At 54.7% G+C, this 21305-nt stretch overlaps 1 long non-coding RNA gene across 1 annotated transcript; it reads right to left on the reverse strand.

Moving 5' to 3' along the window:
• Window positions 1-1360: 1360 nt before the first annotated feature.
• LOC147116486 (uncharacterized) lies at window positions 1361-20015 on the reverse strand. The gene is made up of 3 exons (XR_015078816.1): window positions 11190-20015; window positions 3197-3252; window positions 1361-1602 (listed from the first exon to the last, which is right to left on the reverse strand). It is a non-coding gene; the product is annotated as an uncharacterized LOC147116486 (long non-coding RNA).
• Window positions 20016-21305: the final 1290 nt, after the last annotated feature.

Below are 21305 nucleotides of genomic sequence, written 5' to 3' on the forward strand. Positions count from 1 at the left end.
CATCACCATTGGGAGTGAAGGAGGAGGAGGTGTTGAATTTGAGGTGGTAGGACAGCATACAGGTGAACTGTATTATTGTATTTTCTGTGGCAACTATATTGGGAGACCGGGTAGTTTATTATTTGTTCTGAATCATTTTGTGCCCCAGTTGGAATTTGATGGTGTGTATTTATAGCTAAGTGATTTAGAATTAGATGTTTTAAAAAAATTGCCATAAGAAAACTTTTTACTTTAGTTTCCTTTCTCTATTTTCAGTCAGCATCTCTCTGCACCCTTTCAGAACTGAATAACCATTCTATGAAAAAACCATTACATGAATTATTGTAAATGATGTATGAAAGAGTCACTGAGTAATACAGGTTATAATTTGTATACTACTAAGAACTTAAACATTTCTCTACTAACTGGATAAACTAAAATGCTTGAACCTTAGTGTTTGAGATTTGGCAGAGTTGCCACAACAGACCTCACATGGTTAATGAATAGAATCTTTTTTTCCTGACTTTCTTCCAATCAGTATTTTAACATAGTACTTTCTGAATAATCAAGTATACACAGCATCTAACCTTCAAAAAGAGTGATGTGTGGTATGAGAGTATGTTCAAAATACGCCACACAAACCGTGTCTCAGCTTCCTTAGCCACAGCAGATCAAAACTTGTCATTTCCCTACAGCTCTGAAAATGACACTCTTCCCAAAGCTACTAACATTATTTTCCATTGTTAACTAGAACTTCTTCATTTCTGTCTTTTTTTTTAAAACCTCCATTTTGTAGTTTTTTTCTCCTCCATTAGAAACCCTCACACCACTCAGCATCCCTCTGAGAAAGCAGGCAGGCAGTCTGCTCTCAGGACTCTGCCAATGCTGCTTGTGAGCTGACTGCTAGAAGACATGTGCCGGGACCAGGTTGACTCATACTCCTCGTCTCCTTCATTTCCTGTAGCTGAGCTGAGATTGGGAGGCCATGAGGTGTAAACCTGTGCTTTGTTACTCCATGGGACAGTATGTTATGAAGGAAGTACATAAAGTAATAAACTGATAGGTGTCAAAATAACAATGTATTTAGTCAATACAACTTTTAATTGCATTTAATACATCAACTTGTGCCACTGAACCACTGATCATTGCTGTTAATTTTGTAGTCCACCCTAAAGTGCATGTGAATTCTTCCCAGGAAAGTTTTTTTTAATTCTTAACTACCCTTTCCTGATTCTAGTATGTTGAAAAACTGTATTATTTTAAATAAAATGTGAAAAGTCACCAGGTACTACGGCAGTTATTAGGAAAGAAAAGCTTATCTGAACAGAACAAATTATTTTACTGGTGACTTCTTGGATTCTATGAAAGGTTTGTGTTTTTAGAAAATCTGTCTGTGGAGCTGTAAAAGGGATATTCTTCTTTCAGGTAAGAAATAGTAAAGTAAAATAAACTAAACTAATTTTAACATACAAATATTGTATTCATTTGTTACAATTTTGAAATGTTTCCACGTGCACAGTGGCAGAGCCAGGATTTTGTGAATGAGGAGATGTGGAGTTTAGTATCTGATGTCCACAGTCCTGATGGGGAGGATGGTATCTCCGCTCTGCTTGATCCTCAACACTGTATATGAACAAAGTTAAGCAGGTCAGGGATGGTTACTAAATTAGTTATTTTTGCTGGTTCTGGCTTATTAAATTGTTGCCATATGTAGAATTACATACATAGAATCTACAGTACAGCAACAGGCCATTTGGTCCAACTGGTCTATGCCGGTGTTTATACTCCACATGAGCCTCATCCCACTCTAATTACCTCTTTCCACCCTTCCCCGAAATGTCTCTATTCCCTTCTCCCTCATGTGTTTAAAACAAATTCATTAAGTGCTTTGAAACTTCTTAAATCCTACCCTTAGCCTGTGGTAAGTTTTATAGTGTTAAGATTTGAAATGCCAAGAAAAGGTGGACAACTTGATTTCCTGGTTCCATGCTCCCTAGCCTGCATATTTTCAGCTATTAAAATCAATGGGTGAAAATTTACAGTCAAGGGAGTGCAAAAGCAGAAAATGCCAGCCAGAATACTTACCAAAAATGATTGGCCTGTATTCTTCTAATTAGATTCTGCTCCATGGATAATGATACTGGGGAACTTTTTAAGAGATAATGGCCTAGAAATTGGCCTGAGGTGCCCAAGCGGCGCAAAGTTCGCTTGTGCGCTGGAATTTGCGCCGCGATCACCACAAATTCAGTTGAAGTGCCCCTAGAGGGAGACAGGGCGCGGCTCGAGGCGCTCCGCGTCCCCCTTAGGGCGCTGAAAGTGAATTTCGCAGCGCCACACGCTACGGCACGCTGCGGTACTGCAGGCCTTCCCCCCACTGTTAAGGGGGAGGGGCCTGCAACAGCGCGAGCCCCGATCGCGAGTGCCGGCAAAACAGCCCGGCACCAAGGAGAAGTGCCGGGCTCTCGGGAAACAGCCGGCAATGCCGCGGGGGGGGGGGGGACCAGGAGGTTGGGGACGGAGGTGCTGGCAGGCGGCCGCCCCGCACCTCCACCTTAACTTGCGCCTCTGCTGGCGCAGCAAGGCCCCGTGAACCGGGCGCGGGTAGCGAACGGCGCTACAGCGGCATTCGCTACCAAATGGCGCGAATGGGGCGCTGCGCACACCAATGACATCATCGGTGGCGGCGCAGCGCAAAAGGCTAACGCCACCATTAGCGCCCCTGCTGAATATCGCGGGAGGCGCAGCCAGTGGCGCTGCAGCCACTGACTGCCTCTTAAGGCGCTAACAGGTGGCGCTACTCACCCAATTTTTCCCCCAATGATTCTTTTTTATTGATGCATTCTCAGGATGTGGGCGTCGCTGGCCAGACTGGCATTTATTGCCCCGAGAGGGTGGTTTCTTGAACCACTGGCGGTTTGATACAACTGAGTGGCTTGCTAGGCTTCTGACGGCAGCTAAGAGTCAACCATGTGGGACCAGAGTCCAATAGGCCAATACAGGCGAGCTATCCGCAATTTTCCATCCATTATGGAGAGAATATTATGTGCAACATGCAAATTTCTGCACCGTTACCAGTGGGCATGATCACTAGCATTGTGAAGACAGAAAATTACCCCTATAACGTGTATGCTGTACATAGTATCGTCTTTCTTTTTTTTATATTACTATTTTTTTAATAAATATTTTGTATACATTTTCATTTTGAACTATGTTTTACCAACAGTGTTTCTTGCTTCTGATTCTTCCTCAGGATCCTTTTTGTTGTTGCAAAACCTAGGTATGCATAATGGGACATCTTCTTTCAGTTTCCACATATAGAATAAAATTCCATGACCTCCATTGCAACTAAATCTGAACAATGATGTTTGGTGCAAATCCAATGATTTGACCTTGAGTTGTCTTCAGATGCCTATTAAGGCAATATCCTTAAAGGTATTCCATGTTGTGAGTACAGTTCTTGTTCAGGGGCCTTTATCTTTGCCAAGTAGTTAGAGAGTCACTTATCTATTCTTTGTTTTGTGAAAAGTTTACACAGGATTATGTTGTCTTTGTTAAATGGAATTTCTGAAGTTTAGTTCAGTCTAAAAGCTCTTAAACTCAGATAATACTTTTGATAAGATCCTTAGAATGGAGTCCAAATACTGGTCTGACCTAATCCTATACCAAGTAGAAGTGAGTAAATGGCACAGTCGTGACTCATCTAGCTACGAATATAAACACTAAAAGGGTCCCCAAGTCAAGAGCTTGATGCCAGAGATACCATGGCTTAGAATGATACTTGAGTTTGTAATTATACTGTGTTCATCTCATACATGAACAGTGTCTTTCTGAAGAACTCTGGCGTCCATACCTTTATAATTAATCTAGATAACAAAAGGCATAATTATTGAGAGAGTGGGATGAAACTGCAACTATTATAAATAGCCTTATGGAGCTACAATTGAAAGAGTTGAGCACAGTAAGTTTTAGCGATGGAGCATTTTGAGAAGGTTCCACTCACACTAGGGTGTTTCTTGTCCTAGAGAATGAACCTCTTCTACTTCCTACTAACACAGTTTGTGTGAGGATGGGGAGTAATAATGGCTGGAATAGTTTTCTTTAACCCTCCCTCTTATACCTTTTAACTCTTGGGGGGGAGAAATGCGCCCCGGAAAAATTAGCGCCCCTGCGGCCGAAATTGAGTGGTAGCGCCCCAAGAGGGAAGCGGGGTGCTATTGGAAGCGCCCTGCCTCCCTCTTGGGCGCTGTGAGGGAATATCACGGAGCTATGTGCCGCAGCGCCATGCAGGCCTTCCTCCCCTTCTGAAAGGGATGGGGCAGAGCGCAGCGCGACCCGAGGCCCAGCTGGGCCACCGGGGATCGGAGTGCCAGCAAAAGAGCCCGGCACTCGAGAAGTGCCGGGCTCATGGAGCGCAGCCGGCATTCCGCAGTGGGGTTGGGGGGGGGCGGGGACGGTAGCAGAGGCAGGTGCTGGCAGGCGGCCAGCAACAAAAATGGCTGCCCGGCGCCTCGCCTTTAAATAGCGCCGCCCCGGCCGCAGGTAGGCCCCCTGACCCCGTCGGACATAGTGTAAGTCAGGGGGTGCTACCGAAGATCACGGCCGGGGCGCTGCGCACGGCGATGATGTCATCACTGGCGGCGGGTCGCTAATGCTTACCGCCGCCACTAACCTCCCACTGAATTTCGCAGGAGGCGTTGGTGGCACCGCGCCCGGGCTCTCGTTGCTTTTTGCCCCGTTAGCGCCCTAACGGATGCGCAAAGCAACCAGATTTTTTTCCTCTTGGCCTTTGCATGTCAGTGACTAGGATATCATTTGTTATCGTTGTTGGTGCAGGATACCAAAATAATTTTTTCACTTTGGCAGCAAATATTTTGTGATATCTGTGCTCCACTAATTCTGCCCTTTTGAGCATTCCTGATTATACTCGCTTAACCATTGGTGGCCGTGCCTTCTCTTGCCTAGGCCCTCAGCTCTGGAATTCCCTGCCTGAATCTCTCTGCCTCTTTCTTTCCTCCTTTAAGATGCTCCTTAAAACCTACCTCTTTGAACCAAGCTTTTTGTCACCTGCCCTAATTTCTCCTTATGTGGCTCGGTGTTAAATTTTCTGTCTTTTAATACTCCTGTGAAGCGCCTTGGGATGTTTTACTACATTAAAGACGCTATATAAATACAAGTTGTTGTTGTTGTCTAGAATATAAAGTACACCAGGTCTGAAAATCATGACTTACGTAGATAATGAATGCTTATAAGGATGTCACTGGCTCTCTGACTTCTGCAAATTCCAGAGCACTGAGGAAAAGCATACAATAATATTCCTGGTCAAATATTTGTCAGACCATTCATGGTGGGAATTCTGCAGTCATTGCTTTCAAAACAGGTGTTGACTATTAGGGCAAACAATTTTATAATAGATTTCTTGCCTCCTGTTAAAATGGTGGTATTTTTCCTGACAACTCAGGATATTTATGATGGTGCTTTTTTCCCTACAAAAAGTTGGACTCTAAAGAATAACAACAACAACTTGCACTCATATAGCACCTTTAATGTAATAAAACGCCCCAAGGTGCTTCACAGGAGCATAATCAGACATAAATTGACACCGAGCCAAAGAAGGAGCTATTCGAACGGGTGACTAAAAGCTTGGTCAATGAGGTAGGCGTTAAGGAGTGTCTTAAAGGAGGAGGTTGAGGGAGGGAATTCTAGAGCTTGAGGCCTAGATGGCTGAAGGCGTACCTGCCAATAATGGGTCGAAGGAAGTGGGGGATGCATGAGGCCAGAGCTTGAGGAATGCAGTGTTCTTGGAGGGTTGTAGGGCTGGAGGAGGTTACAGAGATAGGAGGGGCCCAGCCATGGCGGGATTTAAACATGAGGATGAGAATTTTAAAATCGGGCCATTGCTGGACCAGGAGCCAATGTAGATTAGCAAGCACAGGTAATTGGTGAACAGGACTTGATGCAGGTTAGGGTACAAGCCATAGAGTTTTGGATGAGCTCAAGTTTGATGCCAGCCAGGAGAGCTGGGAATAGTCGAGTCTGGAGCTAACAAAAGCATGGTGGAGGGTTTCAACAGCAGAAGGGCTGAGGCCAGGGCGGAGGTGGGCAGTGTTACGGAGGTGGAAGTAGGCAGTCTTTGTGATGGTGAGGATATGGTTTGGATGCTCAGTTCAGGGTCAAATAAGACACAGGTTGTGAACGGTCTGGTTCAGCTGAGACAGTTCCCAGGGAGGGGGATGGAATCTTGGCGAGCGCACGGAGTTTGTGGCAAGGGGCAAAGACAGTGGCTTCCTTCTTCGCAATGTTTAATTGGAGGAAAGTGTGGCTCATCCAGGACTAGCTGTTGGACTACTCTGAGGCAGTGGAGAAGTCGACAGAGATGGTGAAGTAGAGCAGGGTGTCGTCAGCGTACATATGGAACCTGACATCATGATCCTTGGGCGACTCCAGAAGTAAAATTGAGGGGCAGGAAGAGAAGCTATTGCAGGAGATTCTACAGCTACGACTAAATAGTGGAACCAGGTGAGGGCAATCCCGCTCTCGACAACAAAGGAGAGGCGTTGGAGGAGGATGGTCTGCTTAATACTGTTTTCTTCCATCAGAGCCTTGATGCTCCCTTCACTTGCATGTTTTATTAGTATGGTATTAGCCGTCCATTGGAGGGCTGAATGGTCTGACAATGGGAAGTGGAAGTGCTGAAGTGGTGGCTCGAGTACTTTCAGCTCCAGTCTCTTAACATGCTACTTTATTTCCTAAGAAGTCACTTGCACACATCTGGTTCACAGATGTGCTTTCCATACAGTGAAGGAAGCATCTGTAGTGTCAAAGAAGGTGATGGTTGCTGTATGTTGTCACTTGTTCTTAGTTCTCGACATCCACCAGAGGGAGACTTGGGCTAAACCTTTGTTCAGTCTTATAAATTTTGATGGGAGGAGGGAAGGGATGCTTGTGCGCCTAGATTGAAGTAACCTTGTGAATAACATTGCATGTTAGGCCACAAGAATAGCTGTAGCTTTCATTTGTGAAGTCCTTATGCAAATATTGTTGTTCCATAAGAAATATTGTTGTCCCATAAGAAATAGGAGTAGGTCATTTGGCCCCTGGAGCCTGCTCCACCATTCAATAAGATCATGGCTGATCTGGTCTTGGCCTCCACTCCACTTTCCTGCCCGCTCCCCATAACCCTTGACTCCCTTATCGTTCAAAAATCTGTCTATCTCCACCTTAAATATATTCAGTGACCCAGTCCCCACAGCTCTCTGGGATCGAGAATTCCAAAGATTCACAACTCTGAGAGAAGAAATTCCTTCTCATCTCCGTTTTAAATGGGCGACCCCTTATTCAGAAACTATGCCCCCTAGTTCTAGATTCCTCCATGAGGGGAAACATCCTCTCCGCATCTACCCTGTCAAGTCCCCTCAGAATCTTGTACGTTTCAATAAGATAACCTCTCATTCTTCTAAACGCCAATGAGTATTAGCCCAACTTGCTCAACCTTTCTTCATAAGACAACCCCTTCATCTCAGGAATCAACCTAGTGAACCTTGTCTGAACTGCCTCCAATGCAAGTATATCCCTCCTTAAATAAGGAGACCAAAACTGTACACAGTACTCCAGGTGTGGTCTCACCTACACCCTGTACAGTTGTAGCAAGACTTCCCTACTTTTATACTCCATCCCATTTGCCTTCCTAATTACTTGCTGTATCTGCATGCTAACTTTTTGTGTTTCATGTACAAGGACCCCCAGATCCCTCTACTGCAGCATTTTGTAGTCTCCATTTAAATAATAATTTGCTTTTTTATTTTTCCTACCAAAGTGGTTAACCTCACATTTTCCCACATTATACTCCATCTGTCAATTTTTTGCCCACGCACTTAACCTATCTATATCCCTTTGCAGTTTCTTTATGTCCTCTTCACAACTTGCTTTCCCACCTATCTTTGTATCATCAGCAAATTTGGCTACATTACGCTCGGTCCCTTCATCCACGTCATTAATATAGATTGTAAACAGCTGAGGCCCCAGCACTGATCCCTGTGGCACCCCACTAGTTACAGTTTGCCAACCTGAAAATGACCCATTTATCCCGACTCTCTTGTTTCCTGTTAGTTAGCCAATCCTCTATCCATGCTAATATATTACCCCCCCCATGAGCTCTTATCTTGTGCAGTTACCTTTTATGTGGCACATTATCGAATGCCTTCTAGAAATCCAAATACACTACATCTACTGGTTCTCCTTTATCCACCCTGCTTGTTACATCCTCAAATAACACTAGCAAATTTGTCAAACATGATTTCCCTTTCATAAAACCATGCTGACTCTGCTTGACTGTATTATGATTTTTTTAATGTCCTGCTACTACTTAATAATGGACTCCAGCATTTTCACAATGACAGATGTTAGGCTAACTGGTCTATAGTTTCCTGCTTTCTGACTCCCTCCTTTCATGAATAGGGGTGTTACATTTGTGGTTTTCCAATCCACTGGGACCTCCAGAATCCAGGGATTTTGGTAGATTACAACCAATGCATCCACTAACTCTGCAGCCACTTCTTTTAAGACCCTAGGATGCAGGCCATCAGGTCCAGGGGACTTGTCCACCTTTAGTCCCATATGTGTGCCTAGTACTTTTTCTTTAGTGATTGTTTTAAGTTCCCCCTTTCCTATAGCCCCTTGATTATTTATTATTATTGGGATGCTTTTAGTGTCTTCTACCGTGAAGACCGATACAAAATATTTGTTCAAAATCTCTGCCATTTCCCTGTTTCCCATTATTAATTCCCCAGTCTCATCCTCTAGGGGACCAACGTTTACTTTAGTTACTCTCATCCTTTTTATATACCCGTAGAAGCTCTTGCTGTCTGTTTTTATATTTCTTGCTAGTTTACTCTCATAATCTATCTTCTCTCTTTTTTTAGTCATCCTTTGCTGGTTTCTAAAAATGTTCCAACCCTCTGGCCTATCACTAATCTTTCCATCATTGTATGCCTTTGTTTTCAATTTGATGCCATCCTTTACTTCCTTAGTTAGCCACGGATGGTTCATTCTTCTCTCTTATATTCCAGTGAGAAAGAAAGACTCTATCTTGCTGAGAGTTATGAAATATCTCCTTAAATGTCTGCCACTGCTTATCTACCATCTTACCCTTTAATTTATTTTCTCAGTCTATTTTGGCCAGCTCTGTCTTTGTAATTGCCTTTACTTGGGTCTCAAACTAGTGTTCTGAACTTAAGTTTCTCACCCTCAAACTGAATTTGAAATTCTAACATGCTATGATCACACTTCCCGAGAGGATCCTTTACTATGAGATCATTAATTAATCCTGTCTCATTACACATTACCAGATCTAAAAGAGCCTGTTCCCTGGTTGGTTCCTCAATGTATTGTTCTACGGAACCATCCCGAATACACTCTATGAACTCTTCCTCAAGGCTACCTTTGCCAATTTGATTTGTCCAATCTATATGAAGATTAAAATTGCCCATGATTATTGCATTACCTTTTTTACAAGCCTCCATTATTTCTTGATACTCTGTCCTACAGTGTAGCTACTGTTAGGAGGCCTATAGATTACTCCCACCAGTGACTTCTTTCCCTTGTTATTTCTTATCTCCACCCAAACTGATTCTACATCTTGAGCTTCTGAGCCAATATAATTTCTCACTACTGCACTAATCTCATCCTTTATTAACAGAGCTACCTCACCTCCTTTTCCTTTCTGCCTATCCTTCCGAAATGTCCAGTACCCCTGAATATTCAGTTCTCAGCCTTGGTCACCTTGCAACCACGTCTCTGTAATGGCTATCAGATCATACCCATTTATTTCTATTTGTGCCGTCAACTCATCTATCTTGTTATGAATGCTGTGTGCATTCAGATAAAGAGCTTAATTTTGTTTTTTTAATCATTTTTCCCTACTCTGACTACTTTCTGGTGCGCTCTTATGTTTATATGCTCTGTCCCTTCCTGTCGCACTCTGGTTATCATTACCCCTATTGCTACCCTGCACTATTGCCTTCTCCTTTCTCATTGACTTTTTAAATTTCCCTTCACCTGAACCCTCACCCTTACTATTTAGTTTAAAGCCCTATCTACAGCCCTAGTTATTCAATTCGCCAGGACACTGGTCCCAGCATGGTTCAAGTGAAGCCCGTCCCAACGGAACAACTCCCTCTTTCCCCAGTTCTGGTGCCAGTGCCCCATGAATCTAAATCCATTTCTCCCACACCAATCTTTGAACCATGCATTCATCTCTCTCATCTTATTGATCCTATGCTAATTTGCTCGTGGCTCAGGTAGTAATCCAGAGATTATTACCTTTGTGCTTTTTAATTTAGTCCCTAGCTGCTCATACTCCCTCAGCAGAACCTCTATCTTTGTCCTACCTATGTCATTGGTACCTACGTGGACCACGACAACTGGATCCTTCCCCTCCCACTCCAAGTTCCTCTCCAGCCCAGAGGAGATGTCCTTAACCCTGGCACCGGGCAGGCAACACAGCCTTCGGGACTCACGCTCTCGGCTGCAGAGAACAGTATCTATCCCCCTAACTATACTGTCCCCTACCACTACTACATTTCTTTTTACTTCCCCAGCTTGAATGGCCCCCTGTACCAGGGTGCTGAGGTCAGTTTGCTCATCCTCCCTGCAGTCCCTACTCTCGTCCACACAGGGAGCAAGAACCTCATACCTGTTGGACAAATGCAAGCGCTGAGGCTCCTCCAATGCTACCTTCTGGATCCCAATACCTGCCTCAATCGTAGTCGCACCCTCCTGTCCCTGACAACGGAACAAATTTGAAGTATTTAACCTAAGTGGTGTGACTGCCTCCTGGAACACAGTGTCCAGGTAACTCTCCCCCTCCCTGATGTATCACAGTGTCTGAAGCTCGAACTCCAGCTCATCAACTCTGATCCGAAGTTCCTCGAGCTGCCAACACTTAACGCAGATGTGGCCGCCGTGGATCACACTGGTGGCCGCCGTGGATCACACTGGTGTCCACCAGCTCCCACATGCTACAGCTGCAACACATCGCCTGCCCTGCCATCTCTATTGTATTTTATTTAACTAATTAGGTTTTAAAGTTTTGAGATTTCAATTGTCTATGAATAGTTATTTATCTGAAATCACGGCTCTTAAATTAAACCAATGCCCAAGTTCAGAAAAAAGAGAGAAATAGAGAAATACTCAGCAATCAATCAATCACTTACCTGCTTTCCAGTGACATCACACTTGGATTTTTTTTCTCCCTCACCGGTCCATCATTCTTGTTTTCCTCTTATCCCCGTCGCTGGTCCCGCTCTCGCTGTGCTCTCGGGCCTCGGGTCACTGGTCACACTCTCGCTGTGCTCTCGGGCCTCGGGTCACTGGTCCCGCTCTTGCTGTGCTCTCGGGTCACTGGTCCTGCTCTCGCTGTGCTCTCGGGTCACTGGTCCCACCCTTGCTGTGCTCTCGGGCCTCGGGTCACTGGTCCCGCTCTCGCTGTGCTCTCGGGCCTCGGGTCACTGGTCCCGCTCTCGCTGTGCTCTCGGGTCACTGGTCCCGCTCTCGCTGTGCTCTCGGGCCTCGGGTCACTGGTCCCATCCTCGCTGTGCTCTCGGGCCTCAGGTCACTGGTCCTGCTCGCGCTGTGCTCTCGGGTCACTGGTCCCGCTCTCACTGTGCTCTCAGGTCACTGGTCCCACCCTCGCTGTGCTCTCGGGCCTAGGGTCACTGGTCCCGCTCTCGCTGTGCTCTCGGGTATCGGGTCACTGGTCCCACTCTCGCTGTGCTCTCGGGTCACCGGTCCCGCTCTCGCTGTGCTCTCGGGTCACCGGTCCCGCTCTCGCTGTGCTCTCGGGCCTCGGGTCACTGGTCCCGCTCTCGCTGTGCTCTCGGGCATCGGGTCACTGGTCCCGCTCTCGCTGTGCTCTCGGGCATCGGTAACTGGTCCCGCTCTCGCTGTGCTCTCGGGTCACTGGTCCCGCTCTCGCTGTGCTCTCGGGTCACTGGTCCCACTCTCGCTGGGCTCTCGGGCGTCAGGTCACTCTTCCCGCTCTCGCTGAGCTCTCGGGTCACTGGTCTCACTCTCGCTGTGCTCTCGGGCCTCGGGTCAGCGCTGGTCCCGCTCTCGCTGTGCTCTCTGGCCTTGGGTCACTGGTCTCACTCTCGGGCCTCAGGTCAGCGCTGGTCCCGCTCTCGCTGTACTCTCGGGTCACTGGTCCCACTCTCGCTATGCTCTCGGGTCACTGGTCCCGCTCTCGCTGTGCTCTCGGGTCACTGGTCCTGCTCTCGCTGTGCTCTCGGGTCACTGGTCCCACCCTCGCTGTGATCTCGGGTCACTGGTCCCACTCTCGCTATGCTCTCGGGTCACTGGTCCCGCTCTCGCTGTGCTCTCGGGTCACTGGTCCTGCTCTCGCTGTGCTCTCGGGTCACTGGTCCCGCCCTCGCTGTGATCTCGGGTCACTGGTCCCACCCTCGCTGTGATCTCGGGTCACTGGTCCCACTCTCGCTGTGCTCTCGGATCACTGGTCCCACCCTCGCTGTGCTCTCAGGCCTCGGGTCACTGGTCCCGCTCTCGCTGTGCTCTCGGGTCGCTGGCCCCACTCTCAGGCCTCGGGTCACTGGTCCCGCTCTCGCTGTGCTCTCGGGCCTTGGGTCACTGGTCCCACCCTCGCTGTGCTCTCAGGCCTCGGGTCACTGGTCCCGCTCTCGCTGTGCTCTCGGGTCGCTGGTCCCACTCTCAGGCCTCGGGTCACTGGTCCCGCTCTCGCTGTGCTCTCGGGCCTTGGGTCACTGGTCCCACTCTCGCTGTGCTCTCGGGCCTCGGGTCACTGGTCCCACTCTCGCTGTGCTCTCTGGCCTCGGGTCGCTGGTCCCGCTCACTCTGTGCTCTCGGGTCGCTGGTCCCGCTCTCGCTGTGCTCTCGGGCCTCGGGTCACTGGTCCCACTCTTGCTGTGCTCTCTGGCCTCGGGTCGCTGGTCCCACTCTCTCTGTGCTCTCGCGTCACTGGTCCCGCTCTCGCTGTGCTCTCGGGTCTTGGGTCACTGGTCCCGCTCTCGCTGTGCTCTCGGGTCGCTGGTCCCGCTCTCGCTGTGCTCTCGGGCCTCGGGTCGCTGGTCCCGCTCTCGCTGTGCTCTCGGGCCTTGGGTTACTGGTCCCGCTCTCGCTGTGCTCTCTGGTCCCACTCTCGCTGTGCTCTCGGGCCTCGGGTCACTGGTCCCACTCTCGCTGTGCTTTCGGGCCTCGGGTCACTCGTTCCGCTCTCGCTGTGCTCTCTGGCCTCGGGTCATCGATGGTCCCGCTCTCGCTGAGCTCTCGGGCCTCGGGTAATTGCTGGTCCCGCTTTCGCTGTCCTCTCGGGCCTTGGGTCACTGGTCTTGCTCTCGCTGTGCTCTCGGGCCTCGGGTCCCTGGTCTCGCTCTCGTTGTGCTCTCGGGTCACTGGTCTCGCTCTCGCTGTGCTCTCGGGTCACTGGTCCTGCTCTCGCTGTGCTCTCGGGCGGCGGGTCACTGGTCCCGCTCTCGCTGTGCTCTCGGGTCACTGGTCCCGCTCTCGCTGTGCTCTCGGGTCACTGGTCCTGCTCTCGCTGTGCTCTCGGGCCGCGGGTCACTGGTCCCGCTCTCGCTGTGCTCTCGGGTCGCTGGTCCCGCTCTCGCTGTGCTCTCGGGTCACTGGTCCCGCTCTCGCTGTGCTCTCGGGCATCGGGTCACTGGTCCCGCTCTCGCTGTGGTCTCGGGTCACTGGTCCCGCTCTCGCTGTGGTCTCGGGTCACTGGTCTCACTCTCGCTGTGCTCTCGGGCCTCTGGTCACTGGTCCCGCTCTTGCTGTGCTCTCGGGTCACTGGTCCCGCTCTTGCTGTGCTCTCGGGTCACTGGTCCCACCCTCGCTGTGCCCTCGGGTCACTGGTCCCGCTCTCGCTGTGCTCTCGGGCCTCGGGTCACTGGTCCCGCTCTCGCTGTGCTCTCGGGTCACTGGTCCCGCTCTCGCTGTGCTCTCAGGCCTCGGGTCACTGGTCCCATCCTCGCTGTGCTCTCGGGCCTCAGGTCACTGGTCCTGCTCTCGCTGTGCTCTCGGGCCTCGGGTCACTGGTCCCGCTCTCTCTGTGCTCTCAGGTCACTGGTCCCACCCTCGCTGTGCTCTCGGGCCTAGGGTCACTGGTCCCGCTCTCGCTGTGCTCTCGGGCCTCGGGTCAGCGCTGGTCCCGCTCTCGCTGTGCTCTCTGGCCTTGGGTCACTGGTCTCACTCTCGCTGTGCTCTCGGGCCTCGGGTCAGCGCTGGTCCCGCTCTCGCTGTACTCTCGGGTCACTGGTCCCACTCTCGCTGTGCTCTCGGGTAACTGGTCCCGCTCTCGCTGTGCTCTCGGGCCTCGGGTCACTGGTCCTGCTCTCGCTGTGCTCTCGGGTCACTGGTCCCACCCTCGCTGTGATCTCGGGTCACTGGTCCCACTCTCGCTGTGCTCTCAGGTCACTGGTCCCACCCTCGCTGTGCTCTCAGGCCTCGGGTCACTGGTCCCGCTCTCGCTGTGCTCTCGGGCATCGGGTCACTGGTCCCGCTCTCGCTGTGCTCTCGGGCATCGGTAACTGGTCCCGCTCTCGCTGTGCTCTCGGGTCACTGGTCCCACTCTCGCTGTGCTCTCGGGCGTCAGGTCACTCTTCCCGCTCTCGCTGTGCTCTTGGGCCTCGGGTCACTCTTCCCGCTCTCGCTGAGCTCTCGGGTCACTGGTCTCACTCTCGCTGTGCTCTCGGGCCTCGGGTCAGCGCTGGTCCCGCTCTCGCTGTGCTCTCTGGCCTTGGGTCACTGGTGTCACTCTCGGGCCTCGGGTCAGCGCTGGTCCCGCTCTTGCTGTACTCTCGGGTCACTGGTCCCACTCTCGCTATGCTCTCGGGTCACTGGTCCCGCTCTCGCTGTGCTCTCAGGTCACTGGTCCTGCTCTCGCTGTGCTCTCGGGTCACTGGTCCCACCCTCGCTGTGATCTCGGGTCACTGGTCCCACCCTCGCTGTGATCTCGGGTCACTGGTCCCACTCTCGCTGTGCTCTCGGATCACTGGTCCCACCCTCGCTGTGCTCTCAGGCCTCGGGTCACTGGTCCCGCTCTCGCTGTGCTCTCGGGTCGCTGGTCCCACTCTCAGGCCTCGGGTCACTGGTCCCGCTCTCGCTGTGCTCTCGGGCCTTGGGTCACTGGTCCCGCTCTCGCTGTGCTCTCGGGTCACTGGTCCCACTCTCGCTGTGCTCTCTGGCCTCGGGTCGCTGGTCCCGCTCACTCTGTGCTCTCGGGTCGCTGGTCCCGCTCTCGCTGTGCTCTCGGGTCTCTGGTCCCACTCTTGCTGTGCTCTCTGGCCTCGGGTCGCTGGTCCCGCTCTCGCTGTGCTCTCGGGTCTTGGGTCACTGGTCCCGCTCTCGCTGTGCTCTCGGGTCGCTGGTCCCGCTCTCGCTGTGCTCTCGGGTCGCTGGTCCCGCTCTCGCTGTGCTCTCGGGCCTTGGGTTACTGGTCCCGCTCTCGCTGTGCTCTCTGGTCCCACTCTCGCTGTGCTCTCGGGTCACTGGTCCCACTCTCGCTGTGCTTTCGGGCCTCGGGTCACTCGTTCCGCTCTCGCTGTGCTCTCTGGCCTCGGGTCATCGATGGTCCCGCTCTCGCTGAGCTCTCGGGCCTCGGGTAATTGCTGGTCCCGCTTTCGCTGTCCTCTCGGGCCTTGGGTCACTGGTCTTGCTCTCGCTGTGCTCTCGGGCCTCGGGTCCCTGGTCCCGCTCTCGCTGTGCTCTCGGGCCTTGGGTTACTGGTCCCGCTCTCGCTGTGCTCTCTGGTCCCACTCTCGCTGTGCTCTCGGGTCACTGGTCCCACTCTCGCTGTGCTTTCGGGCCTCGGGTCACTCGTTCCGCTCTCGCTGTGCTCTCTGGCCTCGGGTCATCGATGGTCCCGCTCTCGCTGAGCTCTCGGGCCTCGGGTAATTGCTGGTCCCGCTTTCGCTGTCCTCTCGGGCCTTGGGTCACTGGTCTTGCTCTCGTTGTGCTCTCGGGTCACTGGTCTCGCTCTCGCTGTGCTCTCGGGTCACTGGTCCTGCTCTCGCTGTGCTCTCGGGCCGCGGGTCACTGGTCCCGCTCTCGCTGTGCTCTCGGGTCACTGGTCCCGCTCTCGCTGTGCTCTCGGGTCACTGGTCCTGCTCTCGCTGTGCTCTCGGGCCGCGGGTCACTGGTCCCGCTCTCGCTGTGCTCTCGGGTCGCTGGTCCCGCTCTCGCTGTGCTCTCGGGTCACTGGTCCCGCTCTCGCTGTGCTCTCGGGCATCGGGTCACTGGTCCCGCTCTCGCTGTGGTCTCGGGTCACTGGTCCCGCTCTCGCTGTGGTCTCGGGTCACTGGTCTCACTCTCGCTGTGCTCTCGGGCCTCTGGTCACTGGTCCCGCTCTTGCTGTGCTCTCGGGTCACTGGTCCCGCTCTCGCTGTGCTCTCGGGTCACTGGTCCCACCCTCGCTGTGCCCTCGGGTCACTGGTCCCGCTCTCGCTGTGCTCTCGGGCCTCGGGTCACTGGTCCCGCTCTTGCTGTGCTCTCGGGTCACTGGTCCCGCTCTCGCTGTGCTCAGGCCTCGGGTCACTGGTCCCATCCTCGCTGTGCTCTCAGGCCTCAGGTCACTGGTCCTGCTCTCGCTGTGCTCTCGGGTCACTGGTCCCGCTCTCTCTGTGCTCTCAGGTCACTGGTCCCACCCTCGCTGTGCTCTCGGGCCTAGGGTCACTGGTCCCGCTCTCGCTGTGCTCTCGGGCATCGGGTCACTGGTCCCGCTCTCGCTGTGCTCTCGGGCATCGGGTCACTGGTCCCGCTCTCGCTGTGCTCTCGGGTCACTGGTCCCACTCTCGCTGTGCTCTCGGGCGTCAGGTCACTCTTCCTGCTCTCGCTGTGCTCTTGGGCCTCGGGTCACTCTTCCCGCTCTCGCTGAGCTCTCGGGTCACTGGTCTCACTCTCGCTGTGCTCTCGGGCCTCGGGTCAGCGCTGGTCCCGCTCTCGCTGTGCTCTCTGGCCTTGGGTCACTGGTCTCACTCTCGCTGTGCTCTCGGGCCTCGGGTCAGCGCTGGTCCCGCTCTCGCTGTACTCTCGGGTCACTGGTCCCACTCTCGCTGTGCTCTCGGGTAACTGGTCCCGCTCTCGCTGTGCTCTCGGGCCTCGGGTCACTGGTCCTGCTCTCGCTGTGCTCTCGGGTCACTGGTCCCACCCTCGCTGTGATCTCGGGTCACTGGTCCCACTCTCGCTGTGCTCTCAGGTCACTGGTCCCACCCTCGCTGTGCTCTCAGGCCTCGGGTCACTGGTCCCGCTCTCGCTGTGCTCTCGGGCATCGGGTCACTGGTCCCGCTCTCGCTGTGCTCTCGGGCATCGGTAACTGGTCCCGCTCTCGCTGTGCTCTCGGGTCACTGGTCCCACTCTCGCTGTGCTCTCGCGCGTCAGGTCACTCTTCCCGCTCTCGCTGTGCTCTTGGGCCTCGGGTCACTCTTCCCGCTCTCGCTGAGCTCTCGGGTCACTGGTCTCACTCTCGCTGTGCTCTCGGGCCTCGGGTCAGCGCTGGTCCCGCTCTCGCTCTGCTCTCTGGCCTTGGGTCACTGGTCTCACTCTCGGGCCTCGGGTCAGCGCTGGTCCCGCTCTTGCTGTACTCTCGGGTCACTGGTCCCACTCTCGCTATGCTCTCGGGTCACTGGTCCCGCTCTCGCTGTGCTCTCAGGTCACTGGTCCTGCTCTCGCTGTGCTCTCGGGTCACTGGTCCCACCCTCGCTGTGATCTCGGGTCACTGGTCCCACCCTCGCTGTGATCTCGGGTCACTGGTCCCACTCTCGCTGTGCTCTCGGATCACTGGTCCCACCCTCGCTGTGCTCTCAGGCCTCGGGTCACTGGTCCCGCTCTCGCTGTGCTCTCGGGTCGCTGGTCCCACTCTCAGGCCTCGGGTCACTGGTCCCGCTCTCGCTGTGCTCTCGGGCCTTGGGTCACTGGTCCCGCTCTCGCTGTGCTCTCGGGCCTCGGGTCACTGGTCCCACTCTCGCTGTGCTCTCTGGCCTCGGGTCGCTGGTCCCGCTCACTCTGTGCTCTCGGGTCGCTGGTCCCGCTCTCGCTGTGCTCTCGGGTCACTGGTCCCACTCTTGCTGTGCTCTCTGGCCTCGGGTCGCTGGTCCCACTCTCTCTGTGCTCTCGCGTCACTGGTCCCGCTCTCGCTGTGCTCTCGGGTCTTGGGTCACTGGTCCCGCTCTCGCTGTGCTCTCGGGTCGCTGGTCCCGCTCTCGCTGTGCTCTCGGGCCTCGGGTCGCTGGTCCCGCTCTCGCTGTGCTCTCGGGCCTCGGGTCGCTGGTCCCGCTCTCGCTGTGCTCTCGGGCCTTGGGTTACTGGTCCCGCTCTCGCTGTGCTCTCTGGTCCCACTCTCGCTGTGCTCTCGGGTCACTGGTCCCACTCTCGCTGTGCTTTCGGGCCTCGGGTCACTCGTTCCGCTCTCGCTGTGCTCTCTGGCCTCGGGTCATCGATGGTCCCGCTCTCGCTGAGCTCTCGGGCCTCGGGTAATTGCTGGTCCCGCTTTCGCTGTCCTCTCGGGCCTTGGGTCACTGATCTTGCTCTCGCTGTGCTCTCGGGCCTCGGGTCCCTGGTCTCGCTCTCGTTGTGCTCTCGGGTCACTGGTCTCGCTCTCGCTGTGCTCTCGGGTCACTGGTCCTGCTCTCGCTGTGCTCTCGGGCGGCGGGTCACTGGTCCCGCTCTCGCTGTGCTCTCGGGTCACTGGTCCCGCTCTCGCTGTGCTCTCGGGTCACTGGTCCTGCTCTCGCTGTGCTCTCGGGCCGCGGGTCACTGGTCCCGCTCTCGCTGTGCTCTCGGGTCGCTGGTCCCGCTCTCGCTGTGCTCTCGGGTCACTGGTCCCGCTCTCGCTGTGCTCTCGGGCATCGGGTCACTGGTCCCGCTCTCGCTGTGGTCTCGGGTCACTGGTCTCACTCTCGCTGTGCTCTCGGGCCTCTGGTCACTGGTCCCGCTCTTGCTGTGCTCTCGGGTCACTGGTCCCGCTCTCGCTGTGCTCTCGGGTCACTGGTCCCACCCTCGCTGTGCCCTCGGGTCACTGGTCCCGCTCTCGCTGTGCTCTCGGGCCTCGGGTCACTGGTCCCGCTCTCGCTGTGCTCTCGGGTCACTGGTCCCGCTCTCGCTGTGCTCTCAGGCCTCGGGTCACTGGTCCCATCCTCGCTGTGCTCTCAGGCCTCAGGTCACTGGTCCTGCTCTCGCTGTGCTCTCGGGTCACTGGTCCCGCTCTCTCTGTGCTCTCAGGTCACTGGTCCCACCCTCGCTGTGCTCTCGGGCCTAGGGTCACTGGTCCCGCTCTCGCTGTGCTCTCGGGCATCGGGTCACTGGTCCCGCTCTCGCTGTGCTCTCGGGCATCGGGTCACTGGTCCCGCTCTCGCTGTGCTATCGGGTCACTGGTCCCACTCTCGCTGTGCTCTCGGGCGTCAGGTCACTCTTCCTGCTCTCGCTGTGCTCTTGGGCCTCGGGTCACTCTTCCCGCTCTCGCTGAGCTCTCGGGTCACTGGTTTCACTCTCGCTGTGCTCTCGGGCCTCGGGTCAGCGCTGGTCCCGCTCTCGCTGTGCTCTCTGGCCTTGGGTCACTGGTCTCACTCTCGCTGTGCTCTCGGGCCTCGGGTCAGCGCTGGTCCCGCTCTCGCTGTACTCTCGGGTCACTGGTCCCACTCTCGCTGTGCTCTCGGGTAACTGGTCCCGCTCTCGCTGTGCTCTCGGGCCTCGGGTCACTGGTCCTGCTCTCGCTGTGCTCTCGGGTCACTGGTCCCACCCTCGCTGTGATCTCGGGTCACTGGTCCCACTCTCGCTGTGCTTTCAGGTCACTGGTCCCACCCTCGCTGTGCTCTCAGGCCTCGGGTCACTGGTCCCGCTCTCGCTGTGCTCTCGGGTCGCTGGTCCTGCTCTCGGGTCACTGGTCCCGCTCTCGCTGTGCTCTCGGGCCTTGGGTCACTGGTCCGGCTCTCGCTGTGCTCTCGGGTCACTGGTCCCGCTCTCGCTGTGCTCTCGGGCCTTGGGTTACTGGTCCCGCTCTCGCTGTGCTCTCGGGTCACTGGTCCCACTCTCGCTGTGCTCTCTGGCCTCGGGTCGCTGGTCCCGCTCACTCTGTGCTCTCGCGCGTCAGGTCACTCTTCCCGCTCTCGCTGTGCTCTTGGGCCTCGGGTCACTCTTCCCGCTCTCGCTGAGCTCTCGGGTCACTGGTCTCACTCTCGCTGTGCTCTCGGGCCTCGGGTCAGCGCTGGTCCCGCTCTCGCTCTGCTCTCTGGCCTTGGGTCACTGGTCTCACTCTCGGGCCTCGGGTCAGCGCTGGTCCCGCTCTTGCTGTACTCTCGGGTCACTGGTCCCACTCTCGCTATGCTCTCGGGTCACTGGTCCCGCTCTCGCTGTGCTCTCAGGTCACTGGTCCTGCTCTCGCTGTGCTCTCGGGTCACTGGTCCCACCCTCGCTGTGATCTCGGGTCACTGGTCCCACCCTCGCTGTGATCTCGGGTCACTGGTCCCACTCTCGCTGTGCTCTCGGATCACTGGTCCCACCCTCGCTGTGCTCTCAGGCCTCGGGTCACTGGTCCCGCTCTCGCTGTGCTCTCGGGTCGCTGGTCCCACTCTCAGGCCTCGGGTCACTGGTCCCGCTCTCGCTGTGCTCTCGGGCCTTGGGTCACTGGTCCCGCTCTCGCTGTGCTCTCGGGCCTCGGGTCACTGGTCCCACTCTCGCTGTGCTCTCTGGCCTCGGGTCGCTGGTCCCGCTCACTCTGTGCTCTCGGGTCGCTGGTCCCGCTCTCGCTGTGCTCTCGGGTCACTGGTCCCACTCTTGCTGTGCTCTCTGGCCTCGGGTCGCTGGTCCCACTCTCTCTGTGCTCTCGCGTCACTGGTCCCGCTCTCGCTGTGCTCTCGGGTCTTGGGTCACTGGTCCCGCTCTCGCTGTGCTCTCGGGTCGCTGGTCCCGCTCTCGCTGTGCTCTCGGGCCTCGGGTCGCTGGTCCCGCTCTCGCTGTGCTCTCGGGCCTCGGGTCGCTGGTCCCGCTCTCGCTGTGCTCTCGGGCCTTGGGTTACTGGTCCCGCTCTCGCTGTGCTCTCTGGTCCCACTCTCGCTGTGCTCTCGGGTCACTGGTCCCACTCTCGCTGTGCTTTCGGGCCTCGGGTCACTCGTTCCGCTCTCGCTGTGCTCTCTGGCCTCGGGTCATCGATGGTCCCGCTCTCGCTGAGCTCTCGGGCCTCGGGTAATTGCTGGTCCCGCTTTCGCTGTCCTCTCGGGCCTTGGGTCACTGATCTTGCTCTCGCTGTGCTCTCGGGCCTCGGGTCCCTGGTCTCGCTCTCGTTGTGCTCTCGGGTCACTGGT

This window comes from Somniosus microcephalus, chromosome 6, assembly GCF_052327205.1.
Source record: "Somniosus microcephalus isolate GS21.2 chromosome 6, FLI_Smic_1.0, whole genome shotgun sequence".
In the NCBI taxonomy this organism is placed as follows: domain Eukaryota; kingdom Metazoa; phylum Chordata; class Chondrichthyes; order Squaliformes; family Somniosidae; genus Somniosus; species Somniosus microcephalus.